We start from the raw sequence: 18601 nt of genomic DNA, 5'->3' as shown, positions 1-18601 counted from the left end.
ACACATAATTCCACATTGGCATGGGAAGGAACAAAATGGTGTCGTGCCTGAAAACTACCTGTCTAGAGTGGAGCCCATTTTCACCTGAAGGCAACCGACAAAAGGAATGGTCAAGAAAAGTGCCCTGCTCCATGCATAGCACTCTCCCTCACTCAACACATGTGTCTAAAATCAGGTGCAAGTTTCCAAAGCTTCCTTTCTGTACTGGAGTGACGGGGGCTGAATCCAGAGTACAATTCTTGATGCCTTAGTCACCAGGAATAGAGAGGATTCCAACAGGTCATGCTAACTCAGCTTTCATTTATTTTCTCATTTATATCCATACCATAACCTGCTTTTGTAAAAAGCAGTCATTCCCTTCCTCTTGGTCACTCTCTATAAGTTACCCTTCTTTCATTATGATACTCAAGAATTTCAATGCTTACTGCCCATTTAGTCAGTCCTCCCTTGGTGCTTCTTGCACCTGTTAATAACCTGGTTCTATAATTAATCCATCTTCCCTTAGTCTAGTTCAAAGGACCCCACCTGCAGAACCTGGAAGAGTAGAGGGAAAAGTTTCAAAAAGAGTCTGTGTGAAGAACTGTGTTTTCTAAACTGGCAAAAGATACTTTAACAGGAGTGGATGGCGGACTAGTGACAAAATACAAACTCTTAACAAAGCTTCAAGGGATGTGAGAGCTATGAACGTATCATCTATGCTTCCATGGAGATGTGCTATGTCGCTTTCTGAACATGTCTTATACATAGCCATAATTCCAAAGCTACTTACTCCTCCCCAGCTGCCTCAGACATACAGTGACTACATAGTCATGTCTACTCCTGACTTACTCAAATTTGAATATATTAACTCACATGAAGCGATAGCATGGGAGGGGGGCAGGAGTCAACTCTCAAAACACACAATCGATACATATATATATGTATATATATATATATACATATATATATAGTTCAATTGTCTTCTCACTTTAAATTGTGTTTGTAATTTATAATTATAAATATAGCTGATATGAGGTCACCAACACATATACATCAGAAGACAGCCTGATCTGTACTCAGTCAGAGAAGATGCACCTAAACCTCAAGAGACGAGGCCCCAGGGAGTGGGGATGTCTGGTGGGTTGGGAGTTCGGGGTGGGGACATCCTCTCAGGGATAGGGTGGGAGGTGATATGGTATGTGCAATAGTCAGAGAGTAGACTGGGAGGGGGATAAAGTCTCTCCTATAAAAAATACATTTTTAAAAAGAGGAAAAATATAATACAAAATCATATAGTTCAGAATTTGAATCATTTTATTTTAAGTGATCTGCTTTTTCATAAAATAATTAAGAAAATATTATGCTTTGGCATCTTTATCTGAATATAGTAGCAAGGAACAAGGCAGTGCTTTGTACATCCGCACCAGAGGTTGCTGGTGTTTATGTCATGCAGTTTAGAACACACACACACACACACACACACACACACACACACACACACTTGTATCTGTATATGTCATACACTCACACATGAAAATGAACATTTCTCCACCTGTCACACAGTTAAGATGGAATAGATACAGAAATACACACAAACGACAAAGTTAGCCGCACTTCAGTAGTTGGAAGAGAGAATGCTGGATTTTTTTCTCAATTTCTGTGAAAATGTACACTCCCAGGCAAGAGATAGGGGCTGGAGTTGTGACAATTGAATGCTGCCATTGGCTCAGGAGGCTCTTCTCAGCTGTGCACTTCTTAGTAACTGATTCTAAATAATGGCTTTAAATGAAAGTGTCCTCACATGTTTTACATGTACAAGATGACGTGGACCTACTGTGAGTGCACAGGGAATGCAAAGCAGGCAGGGTTTGTCAGCAGCAAGACTGCTGAGCTGCCTCAGGAGCACACTGCTACACACTGCTACTGCCTATCCCTACCTAGGATGCTGACCATCCCATGGCTTGTATCTAATAGCTGTCAATAGCACAGTCAATATTGTGCATATCAATGGTTTGTAAAAGGAGAATATTATTGTACTTTCGCATCCACGCATCGATGACAAAAAAAAAATTCCTATGACAAGAAAGCATAAACCATTTTCACATGTAGTCCTAGCTCTCTCTAGCTGGCAAGAGTAGATGCCCCAGTGCTGTTCTGATCAAAAGTGACCGAGGCTCACAAAGCGATGCAGCTTCTGTACTAGGGGCTGAGTCCTCACCGTTGGCCAGCTTCTGATGTCTGGGTTCTGTGGTTCATTAATCATCAAAATTACCACAAACACAGATACTGTACTCTCCACCAGACCCAGCTCACCTCCGCTACGGCTTGTAGGATTGTGATACTGGCCACATATTCCCCGGTTCTAGGATAGCTGAGTCTTTATATTTTAAATTTTAGTAATATTTATGTAATTGAATTAAGATGTATGGACCTTTCTCAAACCATAACTTAAATAAATCAACAAACAAATCAATAAATAAATGAGTTTCCATGAGAATAACAGCTGAAATAATAATAATAAATGTATCACTAACAGTATTCTCAGAGACTAGAGGATTTGAGAGTATAAGCAGCTACTTTTAACTTTAATCGACTGTAGTGAACTGGCTTTATAATTTTGCCACTGGGACTCTGTGAGATAAGAATTTATTTTTATCAATCTTTCTATGTAAATCTATATTTGGTAGGACAGAGAAGTTTAGCAGAAGATATATTACTTGACACAAAGTACAGAAGCATTAGAGAATATTTTCTTTCAACAGAAAATAGGAGTATTTTTGCAAATTTTCCCTCAGTTTTCTTTAACTAGAAATACCACTTTGACAGTGAAAAACTTCCTTTGCACATACAGGAACTTTTTCAAATCATTCCAAAATACATTAGTACCCTGGCGGACACATGCAATGAAATGCAAGGTATCTCATTCTCCAGGCACTGACTATATTGCTGTCATATGACCATATCAGTGTCCTGCACACCTGATATCTTCACCTCAGTGACATCTCCACAGAGATCTGAAAAGTCATCTCAGTGACTTGCAAGTCTCCAAGAAACAGACAGGTCATAGCCACCTGACCTCTAAGTGCCCGAGGCAATAAACAACCCAAACAAACCAGAGCTCCAAGCCGGACTTGAGAGTCATACTTAAAACTATAACTCGATTCGGGAAAGCAACTGCTATTCAAACCTAATACATGAAAGTTTAGATTGTCTATGTTGAGCTAGAAGATTACTAAGACACACATAGCAGCACAAATACAGATTAATGAACTGGTATCCTAGAGCATAACATAAACTGTTCAAGAATTATCTACAGAAATCTAATGATTACTCCATTTATGTACAGTTTCTATGCTGTTTAGGCACAACTCTACTTTGAATTCTCTCTCTCTCTCTCTGTCACATGCACGCGCGTGCGCACACACACACACAGAGACAGACAGACAGACAGACAGACAGACAGAGAGATAAGAACTTACAACTTAATACCTCACTTTAGATAAAAATGTGCACACAATTGGTTATTTTATCACAGCCTGTTGTTGAGAAACACAAAGTAAAGTAAAAATAATACCTTGGCATAAAGTAAAGTTTCTCATGGCGCAACAACTATCTGCTTGTCCACATCTTGTCTTTTTCTCCTGATCCAATCACACTGTCATCACTTTGGTCCTGTGAAGTGTCAAACTCTACTGTGCCCCAGAGCCTGTCCTTGCATGTTATGTGCACATAGAATTGTCCATTTCCCACCTTCATGGTTCCCTTCATGGGAAACCTTTGTACTCAGCAGGTATCACCCACCAGAAGTACACCGATTGCCCTTTCTGCTAGTAAGCTCGCATTCACAGTAGCTATCAAAGGTGCAGGTAAGCTACACGTGGGAGAGATCGCTCTGAGCACACGGAACTGTGCTGAACTGCACATTTCATATTCAAAAGGCAAACAAGTGCTCCACCAGGTACCACGACAGTTACATTTTGAAATATCACCAGGCAAAAGGGAAAAGACAGACGAATTCCCAGGTGCCTAAAGGGAAATCAAAGCAATGGTGTTTATGCAAACTGCCATTTGCAGTGACTGCCATTCCAAATTTGAGAGGAGGCACATATGGTGTGAATGATAAACTACTCAGCAAAAAAACTGAACGTTACTGTTTTGCCTTAAAAAATGTACTGCTTATCTTGCCTGTCTATCATTAGGGCCTTTCCGACGACCTAATACTTCATGATCACTTTTCTCAAGTTCTCTACCTTTGATATGACCTATGGTGTAAGATCAAAATTAAAGATCATTGCATTTGTCAACAGGTAAAATCAAAGAAAATTAAACTGTTTCCAATAAGATAGAGAAAAGAATGACCAGAATTAGTGTTTAGAGGAATTGTCTTACACATGGACATCTGTTCACAAATACACATGCTTTCACTGTGATTAATCATCTCATTACAGCTGTTCTGTATATTCAGCTTTTTGTAATTGGGTTAACAATAGAAGCAAGTGTTCTTCAGAGAAAATGAAAATGAACAATGCCAAAGGCACCTCATATACATAGACATAAATTTAGCTCTCATTTGATTTTTGTTTGCTTTTTGCTTTTTGGGTTTTTTTGTTTTCTTGATACTATAAGAGCAAAGGGTCAGAAAAACTAACACTGCCTGATTTTCCTCTCTCTAATAGATAGGGTTCAAATTTGTCAACATATAAAGTTTTACTCTCAAGACTTTTGTGGAATTTATCAATCAGATAATACAAATTATCTGATGCACTGTCCCATATTACTATTACATATTACTTTTATTATTCTCTTTGAAAGTTCACCAATTCTAGCTCTACTCCTATTGAGTTACTATAAACTTCTATTCTGCAGTTTTTCATTCTTTCAGCATAGTATATTCAGTAAGATGACAATGGTCATTGACAAAATGGCAGTCTATGCTTCAAAACCTGCACGGTCAATGCTTCTTATTTTATGCTTTCTTTTCTTTGCTATTAAAATAATGGGAAACAAAAATATCAAGTTATGCTTATTTCAAACAATAATCAGATAGGAAATTTGACTAATCTTTCAGACACATATTTCCATTATAAAATCCAGGTTGCTTTATTAATACATAAAATTACAATGTGTAATTATTTAAAAGATTGTATGTAAAAATCTTTCTGTCATGATTATTTAAGGATTTAGTATTTACTTATTTAAATGTGTCTCTATATATTTGCTTCTGATATTCTTACTATAATAAAATTGCATCTTGAAAATATCTTCAAAATTCCCTTCTGTGTATCTTATATACATCTACATAAATATTTTGCTAATGCGATGGTCAGTTGTACCATTTGAACGTACGACAGATTTTAGACAGGTTCTAGTGGTTGAGAGCACTGGCTGCTCTTCCAGATGACTTGGGCTTGGCTTCCTGAACCCACATGGCACTTCATAAGAATTTGTAATCCCAGTTCTAAAGGATCCAACACCACCTTTTGATTTTCTGTAGGCACTAGTTATACTCAAAATTCACAACATATATGCAAGCAAAATATCCATAAATATTACATTAAACTGATAAGAAAGTATATTATTCTTGAAGACTCAAAATTTAAGATCTGACACAATACAGATCATAATCATGTGCCTAGGTTATGCAACTTACAGAAAACTATGCTGTTCTAGAAGTTAGATCATGACCTTCACCTTGAATGCCTGGATTTTGATATCCAAATGCTAAATATTAGCTGTGGAAATATAATCTAGAGATTATTAATTTTAAAGGACAATCAATTCTTCTGCAAATTGACATAAAGGCAATACCAAAAATTATAATATACACATATATGTACACAAACATACATAATATTTATATATAATTAAAATAGATAATATTTCTTTATATAAACTTATATAGACACAGATATTTATCAATCTTATCATGACAAATCTGACATAAATCTTCTGCATTGTTAATAATATACTTTGAGAGACAAAACAAAGTAACCTTGACATTTTGTATTCAGTTTCAAACAGAAAATTATTGAATATTTTCCATAGTATACAGAAGATGGGATTCCAAAATGTCTTGATAAAATTATGTATATACACATGTATATACATGCATGCATTATATACACAAATCAATGAGTTACTTTTATATGATGGCTACGGGTTTATTTCCAAGCTACTCAAAGATAATTTACTTTACCTCAATTTGTCAAACATTTAGTCTCAGTTAAATGATGTGGGAGACATAATTAAAAACCTGTTCCCTTCCTATGGGGCATCAATGACAAACAAAAGTTCAGTTCCAATGAAGTTCAGCAAGGATTCAATGAGCTGATTGAAGCTACTTACTACATAGCATGACTGAAGGTCACTTACAAGATCGTAAATAATCCCAGGGTAGTTGCCAGAAAGTCTCACCATAAAGCAGATAATGATGTCCCCACAGCGGTGTAAATGGGGTCCCCTCAGTTAAGCTTTCATAGTATATATGCTCTAAACATCCAGAGATCAGGAAGTCATATTATTCAAATAGGGTATATTTACATGTAAATGTCCAATTGAGGGAAGTGGCCAGAATCTCAGGTAAGAGTCCATTGACTAACCCAGATGTCCTCTTCTGTGAGGAATATTAAGACATTAAGTCTGAATTCAAAATATCTTACAAGTCATGATGGCTCTGATATCTAGTGTTCTACACCCTGACCACATTCATTGGTCTTTTCTCAGTAGGAAGGCTCTAACTATCTCTGGAAGCTCATTTTGCTGTGACTTCCCCACTACAACACACTGTAAATGGGGATGGTGAGCTACAAAACTCGTTTATCTCATGAGTCGCTTTTGTCAGGGTATTTTTAATCACATTAACTGGAAAGAAACTAAAACACTAAAGTAGGGAAGCATGTAGAGTAGCAGAATAGACTGAACACAAATTTTCATAGTCAATGGGCATGAAAATTCCACCCTTTTAGGCTAATGCACTGTTCTGCACAGTACACATCCCACCCATCCCCACTTTGATATCCCTCTCCAAATATTTGTATTGCTTCAGGCTGCTCGCTCTTCTCATGCATCTAGCAACATCCTGTGTATATGCCTGGCACTTCATTTACCATGCTGCAATATCTTTGAGCTGATCGAAGAATCCTTAGGCATGTTTTGCAATTCTAAGTGTCTAGTTTCCAACAATATTCTAATAACTATTTTGTGGGTGAAAGCTCAACATTCATACTCTCTCTCTCTCTCTCTCTCTCTCATACATACACACACGCATGCACACACACACACACACACACACACACACACACACACACACACATGTGCCAAGGATTGTATATTATTAACCACTAAACCTTGGATTTACAGATTTCAATTTCTCCTAAAAAAATTCTTATTTCATCCTTGGAAAGTTACCAAAGACAATCCTATTCAAGCAGTAAAGATATTCACTCAGACCCTTAACTATACATAGAAATAAAGGCCAACATCTCTGACTGTCAACAGTGATTATGCCAGGAGGAATAATGATGATAAAGGATAGAGTGTGAAGAGGCATCAAGTCATTTCATAAGGAGACAGTGTGGGACTGGCTCTGGGTTTAAATAAAGCTCATATTGTTCTAGGATTCTTGCTCTCTGTGAGATAAAATAAAGGAACAATGAAAAGCCTGATATTTGAGGCAAATTTTCTGTTTATCCTGTCAATTTATTAAAACATCTTTTCAAACAAATAAAATACTTCAAACAAGCAAACAAAAATTACTTCTATCAAATCATTGACCAACAAACAAAGCCAACTTCAAATAGGAAGTGAAGTAAAATTTGTGCCTGTGGTTGCATTGACAAATAAAAGGCAGTATATCTGGTTTTCTGTGGTGGTCTTTTATCCACTTGGACTTAAGCGTTTACAAGGTGATAAATGTGTATCAATTTGCATTCTTCTACATGCAGACAACCAGTTAGACCAGCACCAATTGTTGAAAATGCTTTTTCCCCCCATCATGTGGTTTTAGTTTCTTTGTCAAAGATCAAGTGTCCATAGGTGTGTGGGTTTATTTCTGGGTCTTCAATTCTATTCTATTGATTGACCCTGTTTCTGTACCAATACTATGCAGTTTTCATTACTATTGCTCTGTAGGACAGCTTGAGGTCAGGGAGGGTGATCCCCCAGTTCTTTTATTGTTGAGAGTTGTTTTTGCTATTCTGGTTTTCTTATTCCATATAAAGTTGAGAATTCCTCTTTTCATCTCTGTGAAGAATTTAGTTAGAATTTTGATGGGGATTGTAAATCCGTAGATTGCTTTTGGTAGGATGGCCATTTTTACTATGTTAATCCTACAAATCTATGAGCATGGGGGTTCTTTCCATCTTCTGAAGTCTTCTTTGATTTCTTTCTTTTTGATAGTCTTGCCATACAGATCTTTTACTTGCTTGGGTAGAGTTACACCAAGGTACTTTATATTATTTGTTATTATTGTGAATGGCATTGTTTCCCTAATTTCTCTGTCAAAACGTTTATCCTTCAAGTAGAGGAAGGCTACTGATTTGTTTGAGTTAATTTTATATCCAGTCACTTTGCTAAAGGTGTTTCTTTATTTTATCCCCAACTATTATGATTTTAAAGATATTTTTCTCAACTGCATTATTTCTAATATAGAACATAAAAACTATACACTGTATTTAGCTAACCTAGGATTAAGGGGGCTGCAGTCCAGGATATGGATTGCTATTTGTAATAGGATGTACATTATGTAGTAAATGGAATGGCTAGTCCAATGAGCCCTATCAAGATTGAATAGCTGTCACATTATGAAAAAACAATTATAGATCTCAGGAATATCAATTATAATAAAAATATGAATTTAAAAAAAAACTAAACATAATTATAATATTTTAATTATCAAATTTGCTTAAAATTGTTTAAACACTTAGAAAGTCATGATATTATTAAACTATTAATGCTATTGAAGTAATAGTAGTTACTATTAGTACAATAATAACTGAAATATTCTAGTAAATATTTATTTTAACTGTTTAACCCTGTATTTCCTAAGCATGAGAACACTTACTTGTGATTTTTATGGTTATATATATATTGATTCCCTAGAAAGCTAAAATTGTGAAATTTTATCAAAACTAGCTTCCTGAGAAACTATATACATAGTTTAGTGTGCTATTCCTTCACAAATATTGCATTTCCAATGGTGATTCCCAAATTCCCATAAACATTCTAAAGAGGAATCAGTTTTGATAGGTAAGACCTTCAATGATGTCTGACTATATAAATTAATTACTTTATAAATAATAGAAGTATAATAATAAATGGAAAAGAAACAAAACCAATGGTTCATTTTTTTCATTCTGAACTAGACAATCCAGAGAATGTTGCTAAGCATATGAGGTCTGATTACCAGTATCAGCAAAAGCATGTTATAGTTAAAAAATATGGAAATGTGTCCACAGTATAAACACCTCTTGCAACAAATTCTTGTTGCAAGATACTCTTTTAAAAGAGAATCTGAGGTTAGACTTTTGAAACAGATGACACAATTGTTATATCTGAACTGAATAGATAAACATTTACAGAAGCTGAATTGTGCTTCCTTATAGATCAGCACAGAAAAAGAACAAAGGATATTCCAATCAAACATATAAAAACTGCTGTGGCTATAATCTCAAGGCCAGATAGGTCTGAAAGCACACAGTGGTTAACATTACTGATGACAAGTCCTCTCCAACTCTGGAAACACAGACACACAAATCCCTGGGCTCTGTCTTCTTCCTTGAATGTTATCTCTTGCTCTTTTTCTCTGTGCTTTAGTCTACTTGACATTTAAACAAGATAACAGTGGCTGTAGGCAGCATAGTTTCTCTTTCAAAGAGGCAGCTGGGACACAGATTGGTATCAATGTTCAGTTGTTTTCTGATACAGGGCAGAGAATGAAATGGAAATATGCAGAACGTTGGCATATCCAAAGAGGAGTTGAGAAAAAAGACCCTCCATTTCAATCCTTACCTCAAAAGAGCTTATTTAGAAAGAATAGCAGAAAAATAAACTTTAGAAATAAACCAAGTCCATTTAAAATAAACAAGACTCAAAAAGGAAAGGTGGCTTGTTCCACATTTACTGTTTTATGTTTGAAGAGGAAAAAAAATTCTGGACTTTAAACATAGAAATTCTGTTCCCTGAGAGTACAGTTTTACCCTTCCACCCTCTTTAGAGAAGGCCAACAAATGCCTCAAGGATGTACCACACTGTATGTCAGAATCCGCCTACATATACACAGACAAAGTGCACCCTGAAGCAATCATAAGGTTTCCACCTAAAGACATTAGCATTATTTATTTACAGGCAACACCTATGTTCTGTTCTTGCACAAGCATCTTGGATGAATGGTTTCACTTATGAAAAAGCCATTGTTCTTCACCATTATCCTTACTACAATCTTTATGGGAATACAATGTGAGGTCCAGCCTCTCTTGCCTGCACGTCATAATACATGATCTGCCGAGTCAGGCTGCCAAAGTCTGACCAGCAAAAGGGAAAACCACTGCAGTTCATTTATCCTCATGGAGCATTGATGGTTCCGGCCACAAGTAGAGCACGCCTCTAACTTGGCTGTGACTCTTGCTTTGGTGTTCTGCTGCCTTCACTACACTTTGCCTATTACTATGCCTCATGACTTCGCCATTCTAGCTGGCCCTCCTCTAGCTCAGCTCTGAGACTACTAAGACTACTGATCTTCCTGCGCAACTTGAGTCTTGAAAGACTAATCCAGTTCCTGTGAGCTATTGCTATTCTTCAACAAACTGCTATACTGTTTCTTCTTTGCTCCTGAGATAGATTCCTACCATATTCCTCTCTGTAATTTTCACCTTTGCTTTAGAGTATTATTGCTAGATACATAATCAGAATTCATTAGTTAGGAGCTATATAAAAATTTATCCACAGGTCAATTACTTTTTGCAACTGCTCTGTCCCAGCCCTTGAATGCTATGTCCAAGTCCTTGCCTCTCTTAGCTCTCCAGGTAATTAATTTAGGTAATTAGCTCTTAGTTGATGACAGTCTGTATAACATTGTTACTGTAGTAGATTACTTCTTATCCATAGAAATATAACATAAAACATATAGAGGCTTAGAGCATGGTGTCTGCCCAAAGAAGACATTTGGAAGCACTTGGTGAAGCCAGTGTTAATCAGTAAAGAGCTATATATTCTGTCCAAAGGTAGTATTGCACTTAGGAGGAAAACATGTTAACTGTTCTTCAAAGTGACCTCTTTTTTACTAGGGGAAAAGTTCCTGAGATACCAGCATTAGAACATTACATGAACTGTGTATTAATGTAGAATTATCCTGATTTAAAATGGAGTAACATGCACTATAAATCTTGTAAGTTGTACATTATATTGTTCAAATTTCTTTTCAGAGGTAGTGCTAGTAAATCGACTTTAACTCATTTTCTCCCTTTGTTCATTAGGAGAGCGAAAATTGATGGTTGGTTTTCGTGATTATCCTGTCTTTTAGATGATAGACTACTCTTTGTTCTCAAAAAGCACATTGTCCTAAATTATCAACAGAAACTTTAGGAAATGCTTTCTAACACTTCAAAAGTAATTTTCCACTTGATATACTAAACTTTTCTCCCAAGAATATCTACCTAAATTTTCTATAATCTGAAATTTTACATTGAGATTAAACAAATATTTGTGTAGTTAAGAAAAATTTTCATTTTAATGTAGTTATAAAATATATACATTTTGTAACACAGTAAACTTAAACTGCTATAACAATGAGAATATGTGCTATTGGCCTTTCTATAGGAGTCTTGTAAAAGCAATACAAGAAAAGAAGGAAATATAGCAAGAAAGACTCTGAAGTATTTGTAAGAATTTGATGTTTGTACATACAGGAATTTATGTAATGAATATACTGATTTTTTCTGTAATAAATATATTTATCAAACACTCAAGATACCCAGTTTATATTCATGTTTATCTTCAGTTTAAGATGGTGTCTTAGCTGGGTTTGTTTTATCCTTGTTGGCTATGGTGACAAAACATCATGGCCAAAAGCAATTTGGGTTTGTTTCTTCTTACAGCTCTCAGGAAATACACATTAACTGGGAGAACTCAAGCCAGAAACTTGAGGCAGAAACTGAAGCAGAGACCATGGAAAAATGTTCCCTACTGGCTTGCCCAAAAGGCTTGTTCATTTTGCTTTCTTACACCATGAAGAACTATCTTACCACAAATGGCACCATCTACTGTGCGTGGGGATAATCCATATCAATCATTAATCAAAAAACTGTCCTATAGACTTACCTGCAGACCAATCATACGAAGGCATTTTTTTTAAATTAAGATTCCCTCTTCCTAGATAATGTAAATGGATGTTTTTCAGGGTATCAAAACATGTATCAAAGACTCACAGCATGTATCAAAGAAATGGGCTTTCAATGTTTTAACATAGACACTAGACATTGAATATATGTATACTATATGCTAAACAACATATATAAATAGTCAGAAAAATGTGATTCTGTTCAGAAACACTGATGTTAGGAGAATACTTTTATGAGAATTATTTAATAGTGAATACACATAAATGAAGCATGCCAGTCATATAAGACCTACATGTACATTTTACAAAACAAAATGTTTATTTGGGGTATTTATACACTAGACAATGTAGGCATAGGCTATTAATGTCTTTTTTGAGATTTGTGGTATTCTCTCTTTAAACAAACTGAGATTTGAGTAAATCCTTCTGATCTCATGAAAGGTTAAAGCAAGAAGGGGCAAAGCACTGTGCCTTTGACCTCTGACTCAATGCTCTAAAGTTATTGAATTTATCAACATTTCATAAGAAAAGAGTTTAGAATTAAACTGTGGCTTCCAAAATAGTTCAGTATGGCATGAGTATTTTGAAAGCCCAAAGTTTTACCCTCAGTGATATACCACATCCAACAAGACTTCCTCATCCCTCTCAAACAGTTCTACTAACCGATGACTACGAATTCATATAAAGAAGTCCAGACCAGAAATGAAGGTCTCTGAATGTGAGGTTGTTACAGGGTAACACAAGGCAACCAGGAGATTTCTAGAGTAACACTGTCTTAAGTTACCAGAGGTTAAGCTTGGGAAGGCATCTTTGATATATGCACTGCAAATATGTCTGCATTTCTCACACAAGGGCACACTACCATGGCTTTTCATGGACCCTCACCAAACTCTCCATTGTGTTATTCAAGACTTATTCCTACACAATCATTTTTTTAAAAGGGCAGCATGTATTTTTTTCTTGCAAAACCTGCCAAAATGCAAACCCCATAGGGGGAAATCCTCTTCCTCACAAAGGTTTTTATTTCTGGTTCTTGTAAAATCATAATATAGTAAGGAAAGGGCTTGCAGGGCATTCTCCTTTGTCACTGACTTCAAAATATCCAGTATCGGCTCTCTTGCAGTGTGTGTGTGTGTGTGTGTGTGTGTGTGTGTGTGTGCGCGTGCGCGCGTGCGCTCACATGCGTGTGTGTATTCATTGTATTCTAAAATTGTGTTTATGTCAACTATGTGACTTCAACTAGCCTATCCGTATCATTGGGATGCCATTTCAACATTAATTCTTGAGTTTTATAGCTGTGAAATTCAACAAAGACAAGGAAGGCACTCATATAGACTAAGATCTTTGAAGTTGTTAGACATGTCAAATAAGGTGAATTGAAGAGGGATCACTCTTGTTTGGAAATAAATTGTCAGCCAAACAAAAACTATCTTTCACATTGGTAATATTTAATCATAAAAATTTGTTTTGGCCAATAGATAAATAAATGAATTTTTCTTTATATCAGAAATATTTATGTTGCTGTCAATAAATCTAGAAATTTGTATCAATCACACCTATGAACAAAGGTTTAGGGTAAATTTAATGGGAAGTCATTAATATTGTGTAACATGCTGAGATTCTATAGCAGAACTTGCCTCAACTGAAAATAAATATTTTATCATGTGTTATCAATTGCCTTTGAAATGGTTAATATTACCAATAAAAGATTTTTCAGCCTTCTAAATCTGTTTCTCTTCCTTCCATTAGCAATTATTTGTTGATGCCTGCATTAGGTTTTGCCAATTATCTCAGACATCATTTGTAAATGTTTGAAAACTCATCACAACAAACAAATTTATGTATTAAAATAATAATTGAATATACAATTTATGTTCTAAGATTATTGCACATCAAATGTGTTTTGGTTCATAAAAATGACATGGTCTTAAACCTCAATCTTTCTGTGACTGTCATCTCTAGTTTTGAAACTATCACTGAAAAAGTTTAAACTCATGAATACCTACATGCCTCACTGTTATTTATCACTCTGCATGTTCTTCAATGTAAGTTTGTACATAGGTACATGAAAAAGGCAATTCATTTTCAGACAATCATTGTACCATTGTGGATATGTATCAATGGAGAAGGCAAATAATTGCTCTTATAGCATAGTTACAAACACATGTGTAAATAAAATTACTTAAATTAATATTTACTTCCTTCCCCAGATTTGTCAGCTTTACAGTGCTCTTCAGAGCTTATATGGACAGCACAGATGACATACCTCCCAGCACACAGTGTGGTGAACCACACTGCTTAGACTATATACAGACACTAGAGTGGATGACACTGTTCACATCATACATACATACATGCATACATACATACATACATACATACATACATACATTCTGCGGTGGACCATACTACTCAGATTGTAGAGACACTCTGGCAGGCCACACTGTTCACATTGTATATATACACCACACTGGATCACACTGTATTGGACCACCTTGTTCAGACTGTATATATACACTCTAGTGGATCACACTGTTCATGTTGTATACATACATGGTCATGGATGACTTTTTCAGATTGTATTTAAGCTGTGGTGTCTATTCACGCTGCATATACATTCTATTATCCCACTTCATCTATAAAAATAACATGCCAAACAATTAGCCAAAAAAAATGATGGCACAATGTAGAGAAATGGATCACTATCAAACTTTTAGCTTAGTGCAGTCATTAAGAACATGATGAAGATTTTTCACTGACTTAAAAGAAAACTATTGCAAAATGTAGCCATACTACTTCTGGGCATACACCCAGAGGAGATTAATTACAGTGGGAAAAAAGAGGCACCTGCATATGCAAATGCATAGGGGCACTGTTCCCAGCAGGCAAGATATAGAAGCAGTCCTGGTTAGCATTTTAGGACAAAAAATAAACTAGTTATACAAAGGGAGTATTTCTCAGTCTTAATGAACAAGAAAGTCTAATCGTCCCCAAGAAAGTATATGAAACTGAAGGTTATAGCATGGAGTGAAGCTATCAAAACACCAAGTATGAATATTTTCACATTCAAAAATACTAAATACGGAATGCAAACATGTGTGTGTGTGTGTGTGTGTGTGTGTGTGTGTGTGTGAGAGAGAGAGAGAGAGAGAGAGAGAGAGAGAGAGAGAGAGAGGATTTGTTTTTGCCTTTTGTGCTTGTTTTGCTGCATTTTCTTTTGGCTTGTTTTTTCTTTCTTAGAAACTGTGCATAAGACCTTAGCATGTTAGGTCAGCTCTGCCATGGTGCTTTAGCCCCACTAAACTCTTGTCTCTTGACAAGTATTATAGACAAATTTTGTCTCTAGTATTTTAAACTTTTTACTTGATGGCCAATTGAAAGGAGAAACAAAACTGTTATTCTTTGCAACAAAATCTTTTAATAAACTACATCAGTCTTAAAACGAATTTCATATTTTAATAAAATTTCCAATTAAAAATATAAACTACCAATAGAAAAGCTCAAGTAATGAATGAGAGTATCAAAGATATTAAATAGCCTACATCACGAGTATTATAAATTAAAAAACAAAAAAATTTGTTCTTCCAGTCTGCCCCGCCAATGTGGCAGCACAGCGTCTGCTTCTCTCAACACCTGACAGTCTTTAGGTATCCCAGGATATTTGCTGCAGTCAGGGCAACAGGTAAGCCACCCCCTCAAATAATCACAGCAGCTTGGATCTCCAAGAAGCCTGGTGGAAGAGGAGCCCCTCTCCTCAACACAAATACTATGTCCCTTCTAGTCTGCACCTCCATTGAGACAGATTAGCATGTCTGCCCCTCTCAACAAGCCAGGGTTTGCAGGTCTCTCAGGTGATCTCCTGCAGCCAGGACCACAGATCTCCCAGGATATCTGTTGCATCCAGGGCTAGAGGAGGAAGGCTCCAGACAGAGATCCAAGACAGTTAACACCGGAGATAAACATGTGGTGGGAGGCAAACACAAGAACATAAGCAACAGCAACAAATATACATTGACACCAACAAAACCTACCACAGTAAGCCCAGGATACAACAACATACCTGAAAAGCATGAAGTTGACCTGAAATCCTATCTCATGAAGATCAAAGACACCTTTAAGAAGGATAAAAATAACTCATTGAAAGAAATACAGGGAAAAATGCAGTTAAGCAGGTAGAAGCTCTCAAAGAGGAAACAAATAAATTCCTTAAAGAAATATAGGAAAACAGAAACAGGTGAAGGAATTGAACAAAGTAGACAAAGATCCAAAAATAGAAATAAAAACAATAAAGAAATCATAAATCAAGGGAACCCTGAAAATGGAAAACCTAGGAAAAAGATCAAGGGCTACAGATATAAGCACTACCAAGAGAAGATAAGAGCTAAAAGAGAGAATCCCAGGCTTAGAAGATATTGACATATCTGTCAAAGAAAATTCAAAGTGCAAAAAGCTTCTAACCTAAAACATCCAGGAAATTCAGAACACAATGAAAAGACCAAACCTAAGAATAAGAAGAATAGAAGAGAGTAAAGATTTCCAGCTCAATGGACCAGAAAAAATCTTCCACAAATTCATAGAAGAAAACTTCCCCAACCTAAAGAAACAGATGGCCATAAATGTACAAGAAGCCTACAGAACAACAAATAGATTGAACCAGAAAAGAAAATCCCCCTTACATAATAATCAAAACATTAAATACTCAAAACAAAGAAAGAATATTAAAAGCTTTAAGGGGAAAAGGCCAAGTAATATGTAAAGGCAAACCTATCAGAATTACACTAGAATTCTCAAAAGAGACTAAAAGCCAGAGGATCTTGGAAAGATGCCATGCAGAACCTAGGAGAATGCAAACGCTATCTAAAACTACCCAGCAAAACACTCAATCATTATAGATGAAGAAACCAAAATATTCCAAGACAAAACTAAATTTAAACAATATGTGCCTACTGATCCACGTGTACAGAAGATTCTAAAAGGAAATCTCAAAAACAAGGAGGGTATCTAAACCAAAATAAAAACAAGAAATTAATCATTTCACAACAAACCCAAAAGGAGAGAAACACACACACACACACACACACACACACACACACACACACACACACACACACAATACTACCTCCAACATCATAACAAGAAATAACAATCATCTGTCTTTAATATCTCTCAACATCAACAGACTTAATTTCCCAATAAAAAGACCTAAGTTAACAGATTGATATGCTAGCAGGATCTTTCATTATGCTTCATACAAGAAACATAATACAATGACAAAGACAGAAATTATATCAGAGTAAAAGGGTATAAAATAGTTTTCCAAGCAAATGATCCCAAGAAACCATTTATTCTTCAATAAAATAGATTTTCAACCAAAAGTTATCAAAAAAGAAGGGGAAGGATGCTTCATAATCATCAAAGGAAAAATTCCCCAACATGAAGCTTCAAGTCTGACCAGTTATCTCCCAAGGACAACCAAATGCATAAAAGAAACTTTACTAAAGCTCAAAACCCAATAACAGAAGGAGACTTCAACATCAAACTCTAACTAATGGACAGGTCACTGAAATAGAAACTAAACAGAGATTGGTGAAACTAATAGAAGTTATGAACCAAATGGATTTAACAGATATATACGGAATTTTAACTCTAAAACAAAAGAATATACCTTCTTCTCAACATCTTATGGTACCTTCTTGAAAATTGACCATTTACTCGGCCACAAAGCAAGCATCAACACATACAAGAAGATTGAATTAATCCCATGCATGCTATCAGATAACGATAGACTAAGAGTAGGCTTCAATAACAACAAAAAACAAAAGATGCCCACATACTCATGGAAACTGAACAACTCTACTGAGTGATAATTTGGTCAGGGAAGAAATAAAGAAAGAATTAAAGACCTTCTAAAATTCAATAAAAATTAAGACACAGCATATGAAAACTTATGGGACACAATGAAAGCAGTGCTAGGAAGAAAATTCATAGCACTAAGGGCCGTCCTAAAGAAATGGAAGAGATCCTACACTAGCGATGTAACAGCATACCTGAAAGCTCTAGAACAGAAAGAAGCAAACACACCCAAGAGGAATAAACCACAGGAAAGAATCAAATTCAGGGTATAATTTAAGCAATAAGTATCAAAGAGAACTATACAAAAAAAATCAAGAAAACCAAAAGCTGGTTCTTGAGAAAATCATGAAGATAGGTAAGCCCCTAACCAAACTAACTAAAGGTAACAGAGAAAGTATACAAATTAAGAAAAATAGAAATGAAAAGGTAGACATA

At 35.7% G+C, this 18601-nt stretch overlaps 1 protein-coding gene across 6 annotated transcripts in view; it reads right to left on the bottom strand.

Annotated features, from left to right (window-relative positions):
* Positions 1 to 18601, bottom strand: part of Ccser1 (coiled-coil serine-rich protein 1) — a 1236544-nt gene that overhangs the window by 845634 nt on the left and 372309 nt on the right. The gene's annotated exons all lie outside the window — the stretch shown is intronic.

This window comes from Rattus norvegicus, chromosome 4, assembly GCF_036323735.1.
Source record: "Rattus norvegicus strain BN/NHsdMcwi chromosome 4, GRCr8, whole genome shotgun sequence".
In the NCBI taxonomy this organism is placed as follows: Eukaryota; Metazoa; Chordata; class Mammalia; order Rodentia; family Muridae; genus Rattus; species Rattus norvegicus.
Note: the sequence above shows the minus strand (reverse complement) of the source record. Positions and strands in the feature narration are given on the sequence as shown.